Source organism: Topomyia yanbarensis, chromosome 1 (genome assembly GCF_030247195.1).
Source record: "Topomyia yanbarensis strain Yona2022 chromosome 1, ASM3024719v1, whole genome shotgun sequence".
Taxonomy (NCBI): domain Eukaryota; kingdom Metazoa; phylum Arthropoda; class Insecta; order Diptera; family Culicidae; genus Topomyia; species Topomyia yanbarensis.
In genome coordinates, this window is record NC_080670.1 from 155,146,126 (window position 1) to 155,155,816 (window position 9,691).

The window sequence follows — 9,691 nt, forward strand, 5'->3', positions numbered from 1 at the left end:
AATGCATACGTCACGGCTTGATGCTAGCAGAAGTGGAAAAGAATGATCACATGGTCGTTCTAGGCGAGGATTTGTGAAGTTTCTTTTACCGGCGTCGGCGGTAAAACATTACGATGAGTTATGTCCTATCCATGACCATGCGGTAGACTTGGATGCAACGCCCAACTCCTCCTTAGCAGAAGGCAAAAAACTCTTCTGCCTAGTCTTAATTTTCCGTTCTAAAGTTTATAACTGATTCGCTCTGTCCGTCTTTCAATTTCATTGCTTTCGTTTCTCTTAGTCTCAATTTTGCTGAAAATAGCCAACAAAATCGATACACCATATTAGATTTGGTTTGATGATGATGATTTTTCGAAAATGTTTACATTTAATGTAAGTTTAATAAATTATTGAAAGTTCAGAAACTTTAGCAAACTACAGATGCCATTCCAGTACTCAAACAAAAATAATCAATAAAGAACAGCTTTCAAATTTCCATAAATCTTTTGCTTTTATAATATTTTATAGAAGTCAAAGCATGTGCACTTTTAAAGTGGAATAAATGTTCAAAATCTTTTCTTGTGGGAAAGATAACATAATTTCGAAAACATGTGGTTGCAGTTAATGGTTTATCAGCTTCGAAGGAGTTTTGCAACATAAAACACCACTTCTTTTGAAATAATTATTCTAGTGATTATTTATCCTAGTGGTAATTATGGCGAAATAACTGTTAAAAAAAAATTATAAAAGATTTGGTGTATTCGGCAAAATAATTGAAAATGTCATTTTAAACAACTTTGTTGAAACAATAAAGGCTACATGTAAGCAGCATATCGAGATATAAAACAAATTAGTAAATTTTGCTAATGCCAGATCTCTTCCGTATTCCGTGCATTGTAAACTTCATAGATTCGTGCCTTGGTTAGAATGTGTATATTACTGTTTTTAAATAACAGAAGAGAATTTCCGTGTACAGTAATATCTGAATAACAGGATTTATAGGCTTTCTTTGACATATAGTCTAATCTATTTGGATACGCTGAATGTACGGAGTAGCCATGTCTTTAACAAAGTTGATTGAAATAGCATTGCGACACTAACGTAGATTTTGACATTACACATCTTTGATTCTTTAATCCGCTCTAACTCGGCCAAATTTATACCGATTTCGATGTACCAGGTTTAATGGATCGGGAATTCAATGCAATTTTAGTGACGAAAATGTAGTCCGGATAGTTCCGGAATTATTCCGGATTCCGTTGAGGCAATAGATAATTTTGGGACTAAACAAAATAAGTATTATGAACAAATTGATGATTAACTAAAATCTATCAAACGATTAAATAAAAGTCCTCTTGTCAATTTGGATAGTACCTGGCCTTGTTCCGGATCAGATAACCTTGACAATGTTACCACTTACCGACCGAATCCCTACCATGCGCAGTAAAAACCATTACTTTTCTGCTTGGAATCGCCTGGCCATGTTCCGTATCAAATGCCCCACATAATGGGGCCACTAAGCAACCTGAACCAAACCCTATCATGGTCGTCAAACAATGCGATAACATAGAACTCACAATTTCCTATCTCATGTCTCCACATGAGTCTATTGAAGACATTTGGTCGTAAAATTTACTCTTTACTCTTTTTCCGCCATTTTTATCACGATACAGTTGGATAGTCCACGGTGGTGAATCTACCCTACCACGAATTCCCCGGCGATAGATTTCTCCCGATACCGATGTTCGATTCCATGAGCTATTTAGCTGCCCGTCCCCATCTACTAACACCGATCAACCCGGCAGAGAAACCAGTGGGTCGGATGGCTGCGAGAGTAATAACAAAAGGAACTCATCACCTAAGCAGGACGGCGAAGAACGCAAACCCGATGAAGCGCTAGAGTTGGTAAAAATTCCAATAAGTAAGGCACCAGCCAAGTGACAGCGTTCGACGAACACCAAGTCACCGATCAATAGTGGGAGCAGGACGGAGCCTCAATCTAAAAATATTTATTTATTTATTTTCATTTTTCATCTGACCCATGTTGGTCTACATGAAATTTAATGTTGTTGTAGTATGGGAAAAGCCCATTTCAAGGTTCACTTCAGAAGCAGACCTCGAATGCGCGTAAAAACCCATAATCTTTCCGCACGTTTTTTCTACAATTACAATGATCTGACATTACAAATTAACAAAATTACATACAAGGTATACAGCATTGCATTACAGAAATATTTTCACATAATTTTATAAGCTAAGTCAATCTCCTAAGTCTATTCTTGAAAACATCACTAGAAACAAAAAAAATCGAAATGGTCATACACACTATTGAAAACATTACACATCGCCCTTATGGGTTTGTTCTGACCGTACTCGGTACGCTGAAAGTCGAGTCTTAAAAAGTTACGTGATCTAAGGTTTCTGGGGGGTTCGTAGATGTTGATTTGTGAGAGAATATCTGGGGCATCCATTTGGCCAGTCAATATTTTCCCAACAAATACCGCTTTGAATGTATTTCGCCTTTTTGCCAGAGTTTCCATATCGAGTAGACAACAGCGATCAATGTATGATGGTAGCTCTGTTGGGTTACGCCACGGCAAAGTTCTAAGAGCAAAGCTTGTACTGCTTCAATTCTGTTAGTCCAAATGCTCGTATAAGGACACCAAATGGCTGCGGAAGCTTCCAGGACACACCGAACAAGTGAAAAATACAATGCCTGCAGACAATATGAATCAGTAAACTCGTTGGCGATTCTTATTATGAAGCCAGAGTTTCTATTTGCCTGTGCTATAACATAAGAGTAATAATTTCTGAATGTCAGTTGCGAGTCCAGGAGTACACCAAGGTCTCTGATAACTGACACTCTCTCTCTGGCATTGGGCCTGTGATGGTGTAGCTCTAGAGAATTGGATTCTTTCTGCGCGCGAAAGATATTGTAGAGCATTGGGACACACTGAGAGCCAACAAGTTGCGATTACACCAATTACAGAAAGCATCTAGATGTCGCTGAAGTTCGATACAGTCCTCTAATGACCGCACAATGAGAAAGAGTTTGAAATCATCAGCGTATATGAGTTTGCACCCTGGGGGTATAACATAGCAAACGTCATTGAAGAATAAAGAAAAAAGCAACGGTCCGAGATTGCTCCCTTGAGGTACACCCGACAAGTTGATGAAGCTATATGACACGTTATTTCCTAATTTCACAGACAGAGAACGATCTACGAGATATGATTTAAACCATCCTGTAAAATTTGATGGAGCACCCAGCCGCTTGATCTTTGCCAGAAGAAGAGAGTGGTCTACACTGCAATGAGCACACCACCACCACGTTTCTTATATGCACTATTAGGATCGCGATCATTACGATATACCGAGTACCTTGAGCCAAATAATTGTAGCGAGTTGATTTGATCATTCAACCACGTTTCGGTCAGAACAATAATATTATGATCAACATCCGAAGCAGCGACGAGCAGCTCATCAATTTGTGTGCGTAGCCCTCTCACGTTCTGATAATAGATTTTAAGATGTCCCTGCCAGTTTCCTCCTGACGGTTGAACGGTGGTAGATCGAGCGGTGGTGGAAAAACGCGCCTGTAATTGGGGTGGGTTTTCAACGGGGGCAGCATCTGTAGGTTTACTTCGGAAGGACATCTACATTCATTGTATTTACCTAAGAAAACGGATACAGGGATTCCATGTCCTTCGAGTTGGTTTGACTTGTTTAGAGCGTTGTTATCTGACCGGAAAAGATCGATGTCGTGTCCTTCAAGTTCCATGGCCAGCAGATGGGAGTCGGTGATGGAGTCAAGCTGGTTCGATTCGTTGGCAAACTGCAATTGTAGACCAAATTCAGGGTATCTCGAATAGCTTCGGGAGGACATATACCCTCCTTAGCTTTACCTGACCGGGAAAGGTCGCTGCTATAACATCGGAACTTAGATGTAGCAATCATATGGGCGTCGATGGCGGAATCAAGCTGATTACATCGGTCGGAAAACTGGGCGGCTTCGCCGTGTTGTACTAGTTGCTATGTACTGTAGTCAATGATGCGGCATGTCTGCCTAAGTCGAGTTTGATACAGGAGGCACTCAGAACTCCAGGAAAAGCACGGCTCCCAAAACGGTAGAGCTCCTGTTGGTGGTTGATGAGGCTTCAGCGAAACTGATGGCCCCCCAACACAACCTGCTAAACTATGCATCCGATCTTCGTGGAATCTGGAAATTCCAGGTAAGCATAGACTGGAAAAGCCCCTGTGAGTGGCCCAATGCGGCACACTTCACGACGGTCTTCTACAAAGTTGTAGAACAGGCATTTTCAGTAAGTCTTCTTAAGGGGGTCTTCTACTTGCGAGACCTAAAATTGAGTACTTTTCTGAGAATAAATTATAAACCATCTACTCAATGGATTTAGAAACTTTTCTTTTATTTTGAAGATACATGTTTTGACTTTTCAATTTTACTTTTGAAGGCGAGAAGAAAAATCTCTTGCGACCTTGAAACTTCATTGATAACATTGATGTTGAAACTGCATGGATCCCGCTTAAGTAAAGTTGTGGCAAATTGGGTAATCTGTAATCAGAAAACTCATATTTTTCATAGTCACGTTGGGTATGTCTAGACAAGAGGGATCGCTTTTATTTTATAATTTGTAAAAGTTATGTACACTGATAGAATATATTCGTAAATCGCTATGCATTAGTTTCGTACAGATAATTTTCATAAAATATACGAATTTTTCGTACATATTATGAATCGTTCGTAGTTCTATTGAAACACATTTATTTTTTATTACGAGTTTTTCGTGAAAACCACGAAACGATTTTCGTTGGCTTATTACGAAACAACTTCGTTCGGCAAACGAATTGTTCACTGCTATATACAAATATCTTTATAATATTTACGAGCACCATTCGTCGAACCGTCAACGTCAACAGAGCTTCAATATGGAGTCATTGTTACTCTACGTCAGATATTTGTTGATGTTCACGACGGTCTGAGGCTAATTAGTAGCCGTATCCGTGTCCGCCGGTTTCAGGAAGATTTTCTAAACCTCTTCCGCTTCTAGTTGATCCAGAATCTGGAGCAGTACGGATTCAGTTGAGCCATCGCAAACTGTTCGATGATTTTGTATGAATAATTTTGAGTTTTTTTTCTGCCGGAGTAATGTCATAAGAATATGCTATTAAATACGAAAACTTCTCTTAGATGAACGAAATGAATTCGTGCGACCAACGGGATTGTTCATAATATACATAGACGTTTATTAAAATAAACAAAACATTTCGTTTCATTCACGAAAATTAATGTCGTTTTCAACGACAACATTCGAGCAAAGTACACTAAATAAGTAAAATTCACTTTCGTTCATCAAACGACCATTTTTTCATATCACAAATCGATTTTGCCAGATCTGTTTTTTAACTAAAAAAATCGGTGTTGTTAAACATCGATCCCAAAAGATCGAATGGAAAAATAAGAAGATAATAAATACGAAAACTTTTCTAAGATGAACGAAATGAATTCGTCCGACCAACGAAGTCGTTCGTAATATACACAAACATTTATTGAAATAAACGAATGATTTCATTTCATTCACGAAAAATTATGTCGTTATCAACGATAACATTCGTGCCATGTACACTAGATAAGTAAAAGTTACTAAAACTTTTGTTCATCAAGCGTCCATTCCTTCACACCACAATCTTTCTAGTACTCAATAATGATGAACAGGTTGAAATAGAATCGAATTTGCCAGATCGATCTTTTTAATTAAGAGAAAATCGGTGCTGTCAAACACTGATCCTAAAACATTGAATGCGACAAACGAAATCGTTTGTAATATACATAAACGTTTATTAAAATACACGAAACATTTCGTTTCGTTCACAAAAAATAATGTCGTTATCAACGATGACATTCGTGCAATGTAAACTAAATAAGTAAAATTTACGAAAACTTTCGTTCATCAAGCGGCCATTTCTTCGTACCACAATAAAATCGATTTGGCTACATCGATTTTTTTAAACAAAAAAATCTATGTTGTCAAACATCGATCCCAAAAGATCGATTGAAAACAATAAGAGGATAATAAATACGAACACTTTTCTAAGATGTTTATCTTGAAATTAATTCGTGCGACCAACGAAATCGTTCGTAATATACACACACGTTTATTAAAATAAACAAAACATTTCGTTTCATTCCCGAAAAATAATGTCGTTATCAACGATAACATTCGTGCAGTATACATTAAACGTGTAAAATTTACGAACGATTTCGTTCACCAAGCGGCCATTCTTGTTCATGAAATGAACGAAACCTACTATTTAGATTGCACGAAAAAACTTAGTTGCAGAAAACGACGAATGAATTCGTGTATTGTATAATCGATTTCATTATATTTTCGAATTTATATTATCAGTGTAACGATTTGTGAAAATATCCAATATTTATGTCATTTTTTGACCTATTAGGAGCCATAAAAATGACATTTTGTAAAATTGACATTTTGCAAATCCCTCTCAATTAAACATAGCGGTATGTTTTATGAACAATTGGAGAAAATTATTGTATTCGGACCAGTACTTATATGAAAAGTCTTACTTGACCGCTTAAAAACACTACTTTCGGGAAAACGCGTTTAAAGATAAAGTACGGTGTATAACTCGATAGTAGTTACTTACTAGATAATCTACTAAACCGGGTCCGCAGAGCTCACATTCTTAATCTCAAAAATGCAAGAACATTTTGCACATTTTGCTCTCTCTGTCGAATTCGGGCCTGTTTTGCCGCGACACCCACTTTGCGTTATACGTTCACTGTCGAGTCGAGTAGCACATCTTTCAACTTCAGTCCCCACGGTAATTCCCATCACCTCCATAGCTTGTAAGATCGATGAAAATCCTTGGTTGAAGACTGCTAAATAAGTCACAACATTGATCACCTGCCGGCGCTATGGAACAGATTTTACTATTCAGAGACTCATTGATGTTTTGAGTGTGACCTCCTAAGCATCTTTCTAATAAATCGTTAGATGATAGACTTTCGGAGATCCTGACATGTTCGAAAGTTTCTAAAGTTCCTTTTCTTTCAGCATGACGCCAGTTGCACCAACTGTAATATCCGGGTGAACACTTTGAGTGTTGGGGATTTTCGTTCAATGGCGAGCAGTGTTCGAGGGAAGCCCAGATTGCTTTTCGCATATGTCCTACAGAATTTGAGTTTCTCTGAATCGCCAGCCCATAACATTTTGCTAGCTGGCCGATTGATTTGTCCTTCAACTTGCCCTTTCCTTCCCCATTTAAAGATTTGTTTTCTTTTTTCAGTTTTCGTAATCTCGCTCCCATACGCTTCTCAGTCATTTCAGAATACGTCCGACTAATTGTTTCATCCGTATATATATATATATATATATATATATATATATATATATATATATATATATATATATATATATATATATATATATATATATATATATATATATATATATATATATATATATATATATATATATATATATATATATATATATATATATATATATATATATATATATATATATATATATATATATATATATATATATATATATATATATATATATATATATATATATATATATATATATATTCACCATATCCTTTTTGTGGTGTATTCTCATATACATATAGAATGAAATTAAACAAAGAAAAAAAAATCGATTTTTTGAAACCATGAGAGTAGAAGCCCCTCTTAAAATATCGATATACTATCTCTCTTCTATGAAAAGTTAGTGTTAGCACCCTCTATGCGCTTAAGCTAAAATGTACAGTTCGTTGGAATCGACTACTGATACACAACCTTGCGCAGTTAGGTCCCATGCAAAAATGATCCAGAGATCATTTCGGTAAAATCATAATAACTTTTTCAAAGAAAGCCTTGCAATCTTTGACAAAATTGTAGACAATTAGATTAGAATTGTAGACAATTAGATTATCTTTCTTATTTCCACTTGCAATAATAATCTGATGCATACAGTGCCACCTAACGGTAAAAGTGCGAGCTGGTGGGGTTTCTCCATATAAATTGTGGAAAAATCCTATTCAAATTTCAGGGATTTTTAGCTTAACTTATCCCATTTGCTTCAAATTTGGAGCAAGCACTCCTGGTGGGACTAGGAATCGATTCAACTGATTGATTTTTCTATAATGCGTTATTTTTCTGGACCGTCGAACCTACATTCTTGAGTAGACCCGAGAAGAAGTTCGTCCATGTCTCAAACCAAACAGATGGTACTATTCTGTTCTGCAACATAAATTTGGAACTTAACGTTTCGGTACAAAATAATGTTAAATCATTAACATACTGAATTGCGTAGTGCCTAATTTAGCAAACTGCAAAATCAACGCTTTGGTTTTTATTTTGACAGTTTATAGAATCCGAACCGCGTAGAAGTAAAGAGCGATCTATAACTCTCTATAGCGAAGTACAACTGATGAATTATCAAAAAAACGATTTTATTAATAATAAATTGAGGGGTTACATACCTTGTTATTTTTCAAAAAATCGAAATTTTAAATATTCTGTTGAAACAGATCAGTTCAGGTTATGTTAGATTTAGTTAATTTCGACTATAATTAGAAGCCATCTCAAAATTGGTAGCAAATGCGCACCAACCAAGATTTTCCCACTCTCAGTATCACTATTTGATTTTGATAATGGAGATTGAGCGCTCTCCTCAATTCTACAAACCGATTAAACTAGTCACACATATTGCAGAGTTGGACAAAATATTTCGGAGGAATGCATTTCTTGTAGGAGTGAGGAATTGGGCTTTTCTCATAATGAGGCAGTTTAATACACCCATCCTCAGGTATTTTGAATAACATGTCAGAAACTATAATATATAGGGTATAGACATTTATCAAAAATATACTGCGATTCACCATGGCTATCGGAGCAAAACGTCAGCTTTTTTATTTTGATTATAGAGGTTTTAACCATAAGGTTAAAACCTCTATAATCCGAACCCAGTTGAGTTGAGGCAATCGATTAACCGACTACAGTATGCCCGCCCGTGAAACATCATTTACAAAGCTAACTATTAAAGTACATAAAAAAAAAACTCCAAGAATTTTATGTTACACCAGATTTATTCATTTTCCTAAGCGACCAACCCTTCTATAATGCAGTAAACCACATCAGAAAGTGACTTCCTGGTGCGGCACTTTAAAGCTTCCGCATGCCCAGTTCATCTGTGAGCAGCAGCTCATTAAGTATTGATGATCGTGATAATCGATTCGAGATGCTGTCCGTTTCTAACGTACTGGATGGTGCGTGTAAGGAAGCGGTTTAGCGTTGATGGTTTCCTTCTTCCTTCGGTTTCGGGATCTTTATGGGAAAAATAAATAACAAAAAGTTTTGAAGCAGAGAACCGGAGGATGTGATGATTTGATTAAATAGATTTTTTTTGTATGACTGCGCCCCCGAAGGAAGCATAAACCATTTAAGTGGAAGTCAATATTTGATTGACTCTGTAGAAAAAGTGTGTAAAGGCTTCTGATTTCCTGTACGCAGCGGAATGAAACATCCAATTTACTAAAGGGTCCCCCGAGTCACACCGCTCATTGAATGAGCATCCAGAATTGTTTCATTTCGAGGTAAATTTAAGTGATTTTCAAATTACAACTAACTTTGCGTTGAGGTGGAACCCAAACTGGTTTGACT